The sequence below is a fragment of the Phacochoerus africanus genome, chromosome 10 (genome assembly GCF_016906955.1).
Source record: "Phacochoerus africanus isolate WHEZ1 chromosome 10, ROS_Pafr_v1, whole genome shotgun sequence".
Lineage (NCBI taxonomy): Eukaryota > Metazoa > Chordata > Mammalia > Artiodactyla > Suidae > Phacochoerus > Phacochoerus africanus.
In genome coordinates, this window is record NC_062553.1 from 90,321,513 (window position 1) to 90,338,647 (window position 17,135).

Genomic DNA, 17,135 nt, shown 5'->3' on the forward strand with positions numbered 1-17,135 from the left:
TATCTCCTTTAAAATACTCCAAGGCTGCCTGAATTGTGGGCCCCTTTTCCTAGGTTTATCTCTGGATTTGGCCTGCCCCTTTGCTTTTCTATTAAGTAGACTGTAGACACAGATTATACAGAAGTTATTTAAGAAGGTTATATTAAAATATTTTAAGTTGTAACTTAAATTTTTTTTAAGTTCAAAATAACTTTTATAAATAGAAAAAACAATTTACTTCTTAAGGGGGGGCAAATTTAATCAGTGGATTCCCTTTATCATACAACCTAAAATCAGTACATAAACTATTTAAGTCAAAAGTAAGGTTTCAATGTGAGGTTGTTATTTAGCTAGTGCAGCAAATATTTTAGCTTTCCAGAATACCAGCAAATTGATTCCCTTTTTCATATAGTTTTCCAGTTCATCTATGAAGATTTTTTAAGGTAAATGTTATTCCCAAGTCCATTTTTCTGAATATGCCAACATCAGTGGTTATCATCTAGCATTAAAATAGCCTTTATCACCCTTGATGTCCACTTCCTGATCTGAATCCTCTGAAACCTCTGATTCTCAAGATCTTCCTGGGAGACAGGGGAGGGTGAATACTGAGAGCTATCCAAAGCACCTTTATTCTGTTCACTGGGCAAGTCTTGCCTCTGGTCACAGGAAATGTCCAAACTTTCCAGTTCTTCTTTTTATTGTTTTTGAGGGTTCTCCTGTTTTAATCTTCTCCATTTACCGCAATGATTCTGAAACCAGGTTTTGACCTGCCTCTCGCTAAGCTGTAGCATTTTGGCCAGAAGTTTCCTCTCAGGCGGGGAAAGGTATTTCTGGGTCTCGAGCTTCTTCTCCAGCTCGATGGTGTGGTCATTGGAGAACCTAACCTGGCCGCCTTTCCTTTTATGCAGAGGCCTCTGAAGAATAGGGCTCCAGAGCAGGAGTTTGCCTAGGGGGTCGTGGCGGATCAGGGCGTGCTTGTAGTCATTCACTGACCACGGGAAGGGGTACCGAGTGCTCCTGAAGCCGCCGGGTCCATAGGCGGTGGCCAGCACAGCAGCGGAGTGGTGCGAGAAAGTGGGGTGGATTGGCATGGGCTTGTACACCGGGCACCTGGTAGGAGGACACGAGGCTGGTGAATGAGGAGTTGGGGGACGGCAGCGTGGGCATGGGGGTGGACTTGGCGGGCCTGCTGCCCAGAATGTCCTTGATGTAGAACCGCATTGGGTTCGTGGGCTGCAGCAATTGCATGGGCATGTGCAGCGGAACCCCCATGGTGCCAGCCGGGGTTGTGGGGTGGGGGGTGCCGTTGCGGGTACTGCATGGCTCTGCCACACTCTGGCCCCTTGTCTACATAGATTTTTTTTTTTGGCTTATTTTTTTGTTTTCTGAAGATTTTTAAATAGTATTTTCTCACTTTAGTCGTTCACTTTATTAAAAAAAACATTGAGTACTGACTCATTATATATACTTTCAGACGCTAGGATACACCAATGGAAAAAAGTGAAAAAAGAAAAAATTATGTTTATTTTCCTAAAGATTCGATAGGGTAGAAAACAATGTCTTGGAAATGTTTTTTGCTAGCGTTGAGTTTAATAATATACATAGAAGATTAGGTTTATTATTATGATTTTCAAGTTGCATTTGGTATTTTTCTACTATTTTCATAGATCTTGCAACACCCCCAAAAAGTAGGTATAACTTTTAAGTTTTTATTAATTAGACAATAGGGTTAAATAAATTAAAACTTTCATCCTAGGTAATCTGCTATACAACAGATCTGGAAATAAAAGCCTGACTGTTTCTTTTCAAACTTCCCTTATATAACATTTCTCATTGGTTGCTCAGCATTTTTGTCTATCATCCTCTTCATGCTCAAATTGTTTACTTAAAGCTCTGCCAAGATCTGAATGAAAGAAACTTGTTGACTTTTAATAAACTCAGAGTTTCTTATATCTATTTGATCTTTTATCCACTAATAACTCCTCACATAATTTGGAGCACTTAAAGGTAACTGTCTACACAAAGTTTCTCACAATGGGGTGCTGAAATTTTCCACCCAGGCCTTCTAAATCCCCCTGCTCTTGCATTTCCTGGAGCACCACTTCATTGGTATTGTTTGTGCTAAGCAATGGAAACAATCTTTAAAAAACCAATTTGTTGCATTTTCTGTAGATGGTACTTGTCCAAATAAATAGCTTAAATATATGTAAGAAAAGAGAAAACTGAACTACAGTCACCAAAGGAACATGGAAATGAAATAATAAAAGTGAATCCTTTTTTGCGGCAGACAAGTGCATCTGGCTATGACAGTCAAGTTAAAAGCTACAATGTGAGGAGTAGATGAATATAGTAAAAGCGTTCTTACTAACTAATGTGCAGTGAGTAACCCCCAGAAGGATATTCAAAAGCAATGCTATTTAAGTTTCAGATGTACCTTCCTCTTGGCATTCTTTTGTGCTTTGTCTGGCATTCTCTCTTTCATCTATATAAGCTATTGTCATTTTAAGTCAGAAAACGAACTAGAAAAATACAAAAGACTTATTTTTTCCTCTTCATTCTAAATTATACTTTAAGTTCCTTCTTTATCATAAGCAAAAGAATGGAGGGAATTATACATCTCTGTGAAAATGTCAAATATGAAATTTTGTATTTTATACCTTAATAGAATTACTGCCCAGTGGCAACAACTACAATGTTAAACATGTGGATTGACATGTTCAATAACCTGCCTTTGTAACTGGAAGTCAGTTATGGAAAAAAAATTGTCAAGTATTGTCTCATTATTAAGATAAATTTGCAAGATAAGGGGATGACAACTATCATCAATCAAGTCATTCTGTAGAAAGAAAACTATGGACAGTTAATGTCTCACCAACTAGTGCAGGCAATGCCTATTACTACCTATGAAAGTTCATTGCTTATGATAAGCTAATGAGCATTTGAAATCCACAGTTATAGTGTTAGGCAGAAATAAGGACTAGAAACTATTACCTAAATTAGATGAGATTATTGATCATAGATTAATTCAAATAGTTGAAACTTGTGATTGAAACTTATATGAAACTAAATCAATTCTCAACTTTGGTGGTCACCTCAGATAGTCAGGTGGAGTAAAAATATATATATTAATTCAGTACCTGCTAACAATCTCCATTGGTGGTACCGTGTCCAAAATATAGGGACTGGCTCCAAGACATTGCAATATAGCTTGGCATGGAACACCCGATTTTATATCTTTCCCTATTTATTTTCTGAAAGGATAGTCACTTAGTTCACTCAGTGCTATTGCTACTTTTGTTTTGTCCTGCCCTATAATTTACATTACTTTAGGACTTTATAGATTTCTAAGATTTTCCTTTTACAGGATCCACTTTTATGTTTGGTTTTCAATGGTGAAAAGCCAATAGTGCATTTTATTAATTAATTTGACTCAAAATTCCATTTGAGTGAATCTAGAACACTTCTGCTATCTTTGTTCTAAGAGGAAATGTAAAGAAAGCGTACATTTTTACACAGTCTTGAAAACAGATTAACACTTAATAAAAGATGATACGGGAGTTCTCTTATGGCACAGAGGGTTAAGGATTGGCATTGTCATTGAAGTGGCTCAGGTAGCTGCTGTGGTGCGTATTTGATCCCTAGCTCGAGAACTTTCACATGCCTTAAGTGCAGGGAAAAAAAAAAAGATGCTATGGCTCGATTATGTGGTCATAAAAGGAATAAAAAAGAATATAGTATTTCTTTTATATAAAAAATATGCTTCTCGTGATTTAAACTTATATGAAGCTAAATCCAAAGTATTCACCAGTAGATATCAAGGGTGACTTCAAATTAAAATGAAGTATCAGATGCTGATTATGTGTTAAAATACAGTTTCTTGCAAAGTGGTTCTAACATTTAGAAATATTCCTTTAACTAAGCCACATATTAAATAACAAAAGGATGGGCAATACAATTCTGTACCCTTACTAATTCTATGGAACTAGGGATAAAAATGTTTAAATATGATACATTCCTATTCTGTTTTGGTCCTTTACTTTCCTTTATGCACTTCATAAGCCTCTTCTGAAGAAACTGATTGTGTCTATGGCTTTATATACTATGAAGTTTGTTATGATTTATTCACTTTTAATGTTCTGACAGTTTAATAACTAGGTGGCATTTCTTTTTGGTTATGTAATGTTGAACAATAACTGCTGCTGAACGTTTGCATTTTAGACATCATATTAAGAGGAAAGATATGCCTCAGGGCAATTTGTAACAATGCCAGAGTCAAAGGCAGAAATCAGAGAGGAAGAATTGATCTGACACCTTTTCATTTTAAGTGAAAAACTAAATATATTCATGTTACTTCAATGATAAGGTAGATCCAATTTGGAATCAAACCATATAGTGTGTATAACGTAAATTTTTTTTTTTTGTAATTGCGGTGCTTGTGGTGAAAAAGTGGAGAAATGTTTTGTGAAAGGATAAGAAAGGCCCCTAGAGATAGTGGTATTTTTGGAAAGAAAACACCACTTACTGTGAGATTTGTTGTACATGTTGTTTCTGTTAGACTTCAGTTAGTTTCATGAAACCTAAGAGTGAAGTGACTAGAAATGATATTTTACCAAATTGGTATTTTTTTGTTTTCTGAATTTTTTTCTCAACTCCTTTTTATTAGTGCAGTTATATATTTATAGGAAAATATTGGCATAGAGACTTGATAGTTATAAATAAAAGTTAAAGAATTCAGGGAGGTGGAAGTACTTATGTGAAATGCATTAAAATATTTGCTAGTATTTGGTGGGTTTGGCTTCTACAGTCAATTCTGTCTTATATTTAGGGATTTATTTCCCCCCTAGAATAGCTGAATCAGCATAGTAATTTAGCATGTAGCCAAATGCAAGTACCACAGAACAAGTGTTTTTCTATCGTCAGATCCAATAGGTACATTCAATTCTTTTTATCCCCTATTAAACATTTGAGGTAATTTTTAAAGTTAGATATACATTTTGAAATAGCATTTCCCTTACAAGCTGCCTGTAAGATGTCTTCCCTGTGCTGGAAAAGTGTAACTCTGTGATTTCCCATGGTTAATTAAACAGATAGTCCTCTACCACACCAACTGATAAGAATAAAAACTAGAGCCATAACAAATCTTGACTTTAATATTTAATGTCATTAATGTAAAGCTTTAGGATTTAAAAATTACATGTTACTTTAAAACTGCCAGACTCACTCTTTTGCATTTGACTTTCTTTTTTTCAGGTAATTTGGTTGAAAAAGCATTTTGTGCAAAACTTAGCTACTCTTCGTATAAGGAAGGAAAAGATGTGAGAAAATGTTGAATAAACAATATTATACTATTAAATATACTAATGGAAAAATAATAGTCTGCCATTTCGTACTCTATTTAGTAAATTTGTTTTTCACAGAGTTTTCAGGTAGCAATTCTGACAAAGCTTTATCGGTATTCTAGGATTGAGCAAATCAGTAAATATATTGTAGATAATGAAATCCAGTTTCTTACTGTAAGAGAGACTATCAGAGAAAGGAATTACAAATAAAGAAGAATGGCTTGCGTTAACCCTGTGGTGTTCAAGACATCAGTATAAACTTACAGATTTTTGTTGATATACAGACTGAAATTTAAATAGATATGGATGCACCTGTGTATGCATCTACATACATTTCATATATTTCCTAGCTGTGTATACTGAGAAGGCTTAGTTACAATTTCACCCCAGTAGCTATAACTGTACCTTTGCTTGGTTCCTATACCTACTCTGCCATAAAAGGAACCAAGGATTCTTAAGGAAATAACTGATCCATGGTTACTGTTGCACTTGGCCAACTGATTCCAGCATGCACATGGAAGCTAAAAAAACCAAAGATCACTGCAAGGTTTCTGCAAAATGAGAACTTAGATATCAAGAAATTATAAGCTACATTAATTAAGAGAGTCCATATTTGGATTAAAGATGATAAACAGATGAATGAAATAAAAGAGTCAAAGAGACTACACAAACATACACACACATATATACACATACAGGAATCTATATTTCTGTGCATGTACATATGTATGTGATATATATATACATAAACATTTATCTGCTATTGCTTACCAGCAGGGAAGAACTACTCTAACCTAATCTATGTAATCTTTTTATATGAACACATACCATGTTGCTGATCTGAAAATTAATTTATATTCCAAACATTTATTGAAACACACACATTATGAATATTGTAATTGAAATGTAGAGTAATAAATAGTTTCTACCTAGGGCCAATTATAGGCCAAACCCATCAAAAAAAATTTTTTTTTTTTTTTTACAGTGCGGCATACTATCAGAATATGCATTCATGGTTGGAGAGTTGGTGAAATATATGAAAGTGAAATACATTTTTGGGGTGGTCAGAATGTCAAAATCAAAAGAACTCTAGGCACCTATTTTAGTGAACAAACTAGATTTATGGGATATGAAAGAAAAAGCAACTGCATTTTTCAAAACACCTCTTTTTAAGCACCCTGTCCTGGAGATTTATCAAACAAACCCAAAGCACTTTCTTTTACTTTCACATCTTATTAGACAGTCTAATTGTTCCAGTTAAAAGAAAAAAAACAATATGGTCAAATCTAAACATTTCTTACTTATGCAAACTACAATTTCTGCCTTAATCCATAATCTCATAAACCTTCAATGAGAAATGTAGGGAAGTGGTCAAGTGGTTTCTCATTGGTTGGTTGTTTTGGCATCTGTTCTACTCTTCCTCCTTGATTCTGCCTTCTCTTCCTCAATTCTCACCATTTTGTGTACTTCTTGCTTCTCCAGGGTTTCAAAAACGAGAGTATGGATGGGTGATGTAACAAAGTTGGGCAGGTGTTACATGGTTGATGGTGTTGAATTACTATATTCTAAAATGGAATAACATAAATGAACATATTCTGAAAGGGCTTCACCTGTCTCTTCTCTACATTTTCCAGCTTTCAAGCACACCTCCACTAACTGGCAATTGATAACTCTGCTGTCAGTCCCTAACTTCCTGTTAGTCCACCGCTTGTTGAATCTTTCTGTCTAGGCAGTTTTGACCTTCCAATCTGGCCTCTTGATCACAGTTCTTAGTAAAAGGACTCAAGTCATCAATGAGACCAAACAGCTCTCTCCACACCTGTGTGAATACAGCCTGCTCCTCTGTCTCTTTTTTCATTCAGCCATCAGAGGCAGCTGAAGCCATTGCTGTGCCTGTGGAATTTTCACAGCAAAGTATATGAAAGTGAAATACATTATCCATGCGTTTTTGTGACTTTCAGTGAGTCTTTTTTATCGCTAAAACCTCCAGGAGATATGCCAAGATCTTTCAGTGTATTCTCTACTCCTTTCCTCTGGAATCACCAGGGCCAGCCTAATCATGCATGCAGCACAAAAAAAAACTTAAGGGTTGAGAGGTCAATCTCACCTTCCTACAAGCATCACCATGCCCTAAACATGCTTTTCTTGGAACCTAACCAGATAAAGGAGAATAATTCTACTTCACATGATGTAATTTATAAGAAGGTGCTCAACTATTATTAAGTAATGGGAACTTTAAAGTTTTGAACAGAATAGTGACATAACCAAAAGCATAGTTTAAAAATATTAAGTATCTCTACTATTTCTACTTACACTTTTCTAAATCAATAAACTCAACCTGTTTTTTGGGTGAAGAGTAGCAGTTTGTTATTTTTGGTTGATTGTTGGGTTATAGCGAACTATGAGATATAAAAACAGCAGAAGTGGTACAACAAAGGAGAAAATTCTGTGACCGGACATCTTATTTTCTGAAGAGGATGAAAGTATTTATTTTCATGTCTGTTTTAATTTCTGGTTTAATATAGTTGCATTCATCTAAATGATGTGACTTGCTACATATCTTCCTTTTTCAGAGCCATTGGATTTTGCAAGATTTTATTTGCCAGAGGTTAGATTTTTAATGTTTTAATCATATTTGCTAAAATATTCTATTTTATATGAACATTGTTGAATTGACTCGCTTTCTAAGATTATTAGCTTTGTCTGTAATCCTGCATTAAAGCCTTTTGATTTTAATCTCCAGAAAGCTTGAAAAATAATCAATAAAAGCAAGAACTCTTATGGCTTGGGTTTAAATCCTTTTTATTATAATTGAATTAGTTCCCCTATCTTGGCCCAGACAAGCCTTTGTAATTTTCTGTTACAAAGCTTTCAAAAGTGGTTTGCATTATGTAATCAGAGAGATAAGAAATAAAAAAGACTCTTTAACAATATTTTTAAAAAGCACCACTGATTTAGCCTATAATACACTGTTGACAAAATAAATTAATGACAATGAGAATGGCTGGTCTGAAAAGAGTGATTGCTGAGCTTTCATTTAAATTTAAATTTAGACAGAAATAGCTAAAATAGTCTTGTTGCCTAAAATTACCTTGTTCAAGTCTTTCCCTTTAGAAAGAATATTTGCAAATCAAACAGATGAGTTTTTGCAGCTCAAATAGGTGAGTCCTCTTCTTTGAGAATTTCTCATTATTATAACAAGATGATACTGTATTTAAACAAAGCAATGGAATCCCACTTTTCTCTCTGTTTTTTACTTGATGATGGAAAATTCACTATTGTATGCTTCTCCAGACTTCAAAAGTTGGTAGAAAAACTAAATTAGCCCCAAGAAAATCAGGTTAAAAGTGGTATTTTTTTGGATCTATCTGTGCCTGACAGCGAACGCTATGTCAGGTTGGACTTAAATTGGATATTACAATCTCCACGGATTTTTCTCTAATTCTCAATTTCTTTTCTTTTTTCTTTTTTCTTTTTTTTTGTCTTTTAGGGCTGCACCCGCGGCATATGGAAGTTCCTAGACTAGGGGTCGAATCGGAGCTGTAGCCGCTGGCCTATACCACAGCCACAGCAACGCGGGATATGAGTTGCATTTGCCCTCTACACCACAGCTCAGAGAAACGCTGGATCCTTAACCCACAGAGAGAGGCCAGGGATGGAACCTGCATGCTCATGGTTGCTTATCATATTTGTTTCTGCTGAGCCACAAAGGGAACTCTTCTAATTCTCAATTTCCTGAACAACTACATAGTGAGAGGATTGAGTCAGGCTATTACACAGCCTTGGAGGAAGTTCTACCTGCAAGATGCAGAAAGATGCACATATATAAACATTATGAGCCAAAGAGTTAATATTTGGGGAATAAGATGGACACAGGCAGTGATCATGAATTTTCATAGATGTTTTACTGGGGGGAAAAAAATGTTACCACTTTTCAGACACATTAGATAAGAAAAAAGGCCTTGGAAAAATCCCTCTATTCAAGTTAATACAATTTGCTAACAATCTTTTATGGACTAGACCTGTATGGTTATTTTAAAAATCCAAAGTCAATGAAGTTAATACATGCCCTCTAAGTATCAAAATGGGTTGAAACAGTCAGAGAGGTTTATTTCATAACATAGAATTGAACTGAGCATTGAAGGAGAGAAAGATATGAGCAAGAATCTGACTAGAGGAGTGCAGTGGGCCCCTCTGTGGCTCTCTGCCTAAACCCCTATCAGTAGATGCAAGTAGACATGTGGAAATTGAACATGTTAGGAGAACAATGAAAAGAGTAGCTTTTAGGGAAAAGCATTCATCCTGGAGAAGTATGGATAATGTGGTTAATATGTCCAGTGGAGAAAAGACCTCAGGATGCTTTAGTCAGGCATGAGACAGAAGGAAGAATGCTGGTGCCTATAGCATGTATCAGCACATTCTGAGGCTCTGCAATGGTTCAAATGCATAGTGAGAAACGAAGGTGAATCATCTCATTTCATGTCCTACTACCTGATAGAATAAGAATTGTTATTATTTCATTTTATTAGTGAGGAACAAGAGTCTTGGGCATAGTTAAGTATTTTCCAAAGGTGTAATGTTAGTATATGGTCAGGTATGAGCTCAAGATACTGTCTAACTCACCACTTAGTATTATACTTTGGACACATGGTAGATAGTCTTTGGCACATGGTAGACATTCCATCAACAGTAGTTTTCTTGTTATAATTAATGCCATTATCACTATTACTCCATTGCTACTTAGTGATGTTTAGTGGCAAAACAAGAAACAAAGTTTTCTGTCTAATATCCTCTCCACAGAATGAATTTCCACTAGCAACAAATACAGTTCTCTACAATCAAGACTGCTCCTACGTAAAGCTACAATAATTTTAATACATTTTTCACATATTATAGGAAATAAAAATTACATAGAGGGTATTATATAAAATTTAATTATTATATCGACCATGTTATTACCTACATTTAAAAAAAGAAAACTATAATCTTTACCGAGTACTTATCAAATACAAGGCACTGTGATAAGTACTTCATATGCATGTTCTATCCTTCTAATAGTTGTCATTGTAAAAGAATAGGATACAATGCTAAGAAAGATTTAAATTCTCTCCAATGTTATATTGCTAATAAAGCAGTAAACTGAGGTTTAGTAAAATTACATATATGGCCTAAATTAACATAGCTATAAAGTGAATTAGGATACTGAGGCACAGAGATGAAGTAACTTCTCAAGGTAGAGAGAACAAATAGAAAACATAGCTAGAATTCAAACTGCTAATAACCTGGGAGATTTGATGGTGAGAATAATAACAAAAATAATCAAATGAACGGCCTTAGAGTCATGGAACTTACAGGAAAGTTGTTGGGGCAGTTTTAAATCCAATAATCAACAAATAACCATAAAATTACATCACAATAGTAGAAAGAAGAGAACCATGATTCTGTGAGATGTTTCGGTGGGGGTGTACACTTAATCAGAAAAGTCAGGGGAGGAAAGGGTGAGTCAGTTTTGAGGGAACAAATAAAATAGGCAAATGGCTGGGAAGGAGATTTGATGTTTCCAGTTCTCAACTTCGGAAAAGAACTTGAACTGAGAATGTTTAGTTTGTTCCATCCCACCATAATAGTCTGCCATTATTTGAGTTAAAAAGAAAAAGAACTCATGTTGTTCCAGAAATGGGATAACTAAGTAGAGTTAAAGCCAGTGGAGCATTTCTTTGTTCAATATGATGTAACACATTTTTGTCCCCAGGTGAGTTCCTATTTAGCAAAATACAAATTTGTCAGATTACAAGTCTGTACAATTTGCCAAAATATATATTAAAAGAACTATATCCAGAAAGTGTGTCTCTACTTTCAGGGTTAGACAGGGAAGCTTCTTCAAACTGTATTTTCAGGAGGGATTTAAAAAGGTATCAGTCAGAAATTGGTCAGAAGAATACCAAGAACCCACTCTTGACATTTCATGCACAGAAATGTAATGAATGAGTTGGGTGACAAAATTTTCGGAAAAGATGGAGGGGTTAAAAAAAGGCCTAGGGTGGTCTTACCCAAAGACCAGGAAATGTATGAAAGAAGGCCTTACTACTGTTTCAGGAGGCCATAGACATCTGCAAATAAGATACTCTTTTGCCTCTGCAAAAGCATCAAGGTTTTTTTTCACTGTCACGCAGGAAGAGCCAAAGCAGTCAGTGAAGGTTTTAGAAGTAGAATGAAGTTGTCTTTGCTCCAGCTCTCCAACACTGCACTGGAGGTTCCCACTGGGAGCCAACAGGACACTGCTGGCAAAAGATTGTACCCTTTTCCATGTCCCTGATACTTAGGTTAGCAATAGCACTGATTATTAACAATTTCCACTGAAAACACCTGTAGTCTAAAAGCAGAGATGTTCTTAAGGAACAGATCTTCTACTTATCATAAAACTAAAGTTTCATATGATTCAACATTATTTTTATAAATTAGCAACAAGGAAGATTTTTGTGACATAATGGTATTTCAACCATGTTGGTAGGCATTTATCTACTTATGATACCCTAAATTGGACTAGGCTGAGCTTGTAAGTTTTTCTCCTTGTTTTGCTTACAGCTGCAGTCATTTGATGAATTGACTTGTGCTACATGATCCAAGGTAGCCATACACATGTCTGGCAGTTAACTGGGTAGGTTGGCTGGGACACTTGTTCTCCATGTGGTTTCTACATTAGGATAGCTCTGGAACCTCATACTTTGCAGGTGAGAATATAAAATGATGCAGCCACTTCAAAAAAAGTTTGACAGTTTCTTGAAATGATATACATACATTTACTACACAACAAACCAATCCCATCTTTAGGATCCACCTAAAAGAAATGAAAACATGTATCTACATAAATATCTTTATGGGAATGTTTTTAGCAGCATTACTCACGAAAACGAAAAGACCAGAAATAACTCAAATGTTCATCTATTGAATAGATAAACAAATGTGATATATCCAATGAAATACTATTCAGCAATTAAGAGAAATAAAGACAACATCGACAAACTTTAAAAACACATTTATGAAAGAAGCCTGACATGAAATACCACTTATTGTATGATTGCATTTATATGAAAAAAAAAATTCTCAGATACATAAAATAGGTTAGAAGATTCTTGTAGCTGAGGTAGGAACAAAAAATAAGTGCAAACAGGCACAAATATCTTCTTAAACGATTAAAATATTTAAAATTGACTTTAGTTCTGGTTGCACAACCCTAAATTTGTCATTATACTCATAAAACCAGTGAATTTTTGGTGTGTAAACCATATCTAAATAAATCTGTTTAAAATGGTTTAAAAGTTAAAAGACTGGTTTGAAAAAAAATCAAAATTCATTCTAAGAAGATTTAAATAATTTGATTTAGTATTTAATAGGATTCAGTTAGGCCTTTTACATACCATGAAAACTGAAAAAAAGTAATTTTAATTTTCTTACTATCACATAAGGGAGTGAATGTATAAAGCTGTATGATTATAATGGCTAGATTGAGCCAATCTTAAAACATGAGGAATCACTGCTGCAGGGGTCTACTTAACGGCATTTCATAGGAAATGTCAAGGTCCCTATGGTGTGTGAACAGTTGGAAACCTTCTCGGATTTAAAGTAGTTCTTCCCACTGCAATGTAATCAGAGTCTTGGCATTGTTACAGAAAGCAGCCATCTGGGGACTAAGGTGCAAGAGGGTGAACAACATTAATTGGTCTGTTTTATTGGTTGGAATTAGAGCAACCATCTATGATGAAGCTCCAAACAGATATGTGGGATAAAATAGAATGGGATTCTGAAGGGAGGATTTAGGCTGGTTTGTTAAGATTATCTTAAACTCTAAGAATTAAGGGTTATACTACACATACACACAAACACACCCACATGCACACTCATGAAAGCAATACATCATTAGTTTGGAAGAAAAATCTTTCAATATTTTTATAACACATTAATTTAGAGAAGTCTTCTAGAGTTATTGTTACATACTCTCCTAGACCAGGTAAACTGTTTGATTGTGGTGTCAAGATTCTACTGCCTAAAGCAAGAAAATTGAAGAAAGCAGTGCAATTACCAACTTCGTCTTAGGGAGTCCTATTTCCTCCAGATCTATTATACTAATAGGGAGCTAAGTATTCAGAGTTTGTGCCATAGGCAGTAATGTTTGTTGTAAGCTTGTGCTTATGCTGTGCAACATGTCAGGCATACAGAGACAGTATACTTGATGCTTTTCTTTTTTTTAAACCAAGATATTTATGGCAAAGCATGTATCTATTTCTTATAGTTTTCATCTGAACTAAATTGCTAGTCATCAATTTAGTGAAAACAGTAAAACCAATAGTTCCTGCTGTCACATCCAAGTATTGAACTGTAGTAAGATTATTTCAGTCATGTTTTGTAGAACTACCCCAAATCAGCCAGAACTTAAACATAACATATAAAACATACCATCAAATATTTGACAGAAATATTTTGAATAAAATAACCTAATTTTCTTTAAAGTATTTTATCAAGTTGAGACTACCAAAATTTCACCTTTAAAGGTAAATCGTCTTTCATTTTAATACAATTTAAGAATTCTCTCTTCATTGGCTGTTTTTGCTTCATTATGAACAAAAACAAAATACAATTTTAGATTGTGACTGAAAATAGCATATACAATGTGAAATACAAAGACAGAAGGGAATTTTTGAAAGTTAAAATTCAAAAGGTATTTTAGAAATAGAGCTAGAAATACACTAGAGTGTTGGATGCGTTCACTTAGAATCATTTTGCGGAGACCTTCAAAAGTACCGAGCCTCTGTTCATATTCTATAGCAATTAAACAAGAACTCCTAAAAGTATGACCTAGGCATTAGAATATTACAAATATTGTCAGAAGGATTATGATGTGCTAATTGGGTCCAGACTCACTCAATCTAGATCATACTATATATAACAACTTAGAATGATACAGCAAACTAGACTTAATTTATGTATCTTATTATCTTTAATGCTTACTTCTTTGCATATTTTGATATATTGCATTGCCTTTTATAGGTAACTATTACCTATTTTCATGATGGGTATTTTGAGATATCACCCTACCTGGCATTTCAACAAGAGGCTATGAGGCTGATGATATATTTATTTCTTTCATCTTTCAAAAATGTAAGTTTAAATTTTATGACATTGACAGCAGTAATTCAATTTTGTGACAGAAATAAAATATAATTTGGGAAATATTACTTATTTCATTCAAAAACATTTATAGAACACTTAGTTCTACTTCTAAAGATACAGAGATGAATGGGACAAGTTTCCACATCTACTTTTTATTCTTGATGTGACATAGTGCCAAATTGGAAATGGTTGGAACACTACCAGCAGGAACTCAGGGAAAGACATTTATAGAGAAACAGCCAAAGCAAAGCAAGGACATTATTTGATGAAGCTGTTATAGTTTGGGGGAAAGTCAAGTTGACTATTTGTGATTGGTTTTCCTTAGATTTTCATTTCTTAACCTTGCGTCATTTACCTTGAGTCATTTACTGGCTTAGGTTTTATTTTACTTATGAAGGCTACAAAGGCATTAAACCCACATCAACCCATGTCAATCTAAAGGCCTCTTTGTTGAATTAATTTAACAGTGTGTGACTGGGGAAAGCCCATCTGAGAAGGTCCTATTTGATCAGAGTAGGTTAACTATTCTACTTCAAAAAACTACTATTCAAAAGAACTATCCAGGAGTTACTGCTGTGGTGCAACAGGTTGCATCTTGAGAGCCCTGGGACACAGGTTTGTTCCCCCAGCCTGGCACAGTGGGTTAAGGATGAAGCATTGCCACGGCTGTGGCATAATTCGCAACTGCAGATCTGATTCCTGGCCTGGGAACTCCATATGCCATGGGGTGGCAAAAAACAAAAAGCAAAATAGCTATCTGGTAAATTCTGAGTCTCTCTGTGTAGCTTCAGGTATCCATTGATCTGGCAACTATATTCATGTATTATTATTAACAACCACAATATGTACTTTGATTGCCATTGTCTTTGTCAAAATAATAGCAATCTTTCAGAAAATGAATTTCACTAGTATTTTAAATCTTTGAAATCAAGACAAAGCTATTTTGATGGATTCTAAGCAACATGTTAATAGGAAGTTAGAGTCTTTGTGCGGACCCGAAAATTATAGACCTTGGTAAGCTTCAATTTGCCTTCCATACCTTTCAATCCTACTGCAGAGTAGAATGGCATTAGCCTAATTTCCTTATGCCCTTTCAATGGGCAGTTTTCAAACAGTGGTAGTAAACAGTGAGGAATATGGGAGAGATGAAGTGAAGACTGAAATATAGTCATTCATATTTAAGCAGTTATCCTATTCCATGAAATCACCCTAAAAATATGTAGCCTATGCTAGTCTTAGGTGGTATAGTTTGTGCTAAAAGTAAAATGGAAAATAATTGTGCTGTCATATTATGTCCTTACATTCTTATGAAAACAACTATATTAACTAACACACACTGATATGTTCAAATTTGCATAATACAAATTTGTAGAACACAAGGATACATGATCCATCTAATTCAAAATATAGAGATTACATTTTCTCCCTATTTTCCAAATGATTTATTTTCAAATAATTTACTTGGTGTCTTTTCTTATAAATTACAGAGATAAATCAGACAACTTTGAAAATTTAGCATAATTTAACTTTCCAATTTAAGGTACATGGTAATAATTTATGCTTTGAGCAAGTAACATGGTATAACAAGCTGCAGTCTTCAAAATAAGATGCAAATTTTTCTATAATAATTAAATATTTAAGAGAAAGGAAGGACCATAATAACTAACTATTGCTAAATTTTTTTGAGGTGGATATTTTTGAATCAACAGAAGGGTAATGTTTAGATCATGTCAGTAAAAAAGGTAAGTATACATAGACAGACATGAAATAGTTTAGTAAAATAATTTTTTTTAAAAATAGTGGAATAAAAGGAAATTGGCTACTTGTGAGCAAGCTGATTTAGAAGGTGGGAGAGGGGAGGGAAATTAGGTCCATGTTTGAATGTATTCCATGTTTGGATGAGTCCATGTGCAAATGACCAAGGCAGAAAAAAATTCAGGCCGAAATTTGAGGGAAATGTGGTATTTTGTGATTTGAGTGTTTGAGTTAAAGACAAAAAATGAAGTCTGCAGTGTTACAAAAGCAAAGAGTAGACATTGAGAATGATGTGCCTTTCATCATTAGGAAATGGGAGAAATAATAACTCCTCAAAGAAAAGAGACAGAGGATAGTCTTTGAAGTAGGGGAGAACAAGGATAATTTGCTGCTGGAAAAACCTAGGAGGAGAGGGTTTCATGAATGTTGTGGCAGTTAAAAATGCACCCAAAAGCAAAAGGAGAAAAATTAGCTACTTCAAAAGTTATTTAAGTGACATCAATCATTTACATGTTGCTATGTAAGAAACACAAAATTAATTTTGTATAGTAAATTCAGCCTGCCTTATTCTTAATATTTTATTTCAAATAACTATATACAATAGGATAATTCATAACCCATATTATAACATGTCCTGTGATAATGATTTTTCCTTTTTGGAACACATTTCTAAGAAATAACTTAAAAAAAAAATAAAGGGGGGGTAGTTCCATTTGTGGCTCACTGGAAACAAATCTGACTGGTATCCATGAGGATGCAGGTTCCATCCCTGGCCTTGCCCAGTGGGTTAAGGACCCAGAGTTTCTGTGAGCTGTGGTGCAGGTCACAGATATGGCTCTGATGCCACATTGCTGTGGGTGTGGTGTAAGCCATAGGCAACAGCTCTGATTCGAC

The 17,135-nt window shown here is 34.7% G+C and overlaps 1 pseudogene; it reads right to left on the bottom strand.

Moving 5' to 3' along the window:
• Positions 1–474: 474 nt before the first annotated feature.
• Positions 475–3,133, bottom strand: LOC125137464 (hematopoietically-expressed homeobox protein HHEX-like; annotated as a pseudogene).
• Between the last annotated feature and the right edge of the window lie 14,002 nt (positions 3,134–17,135).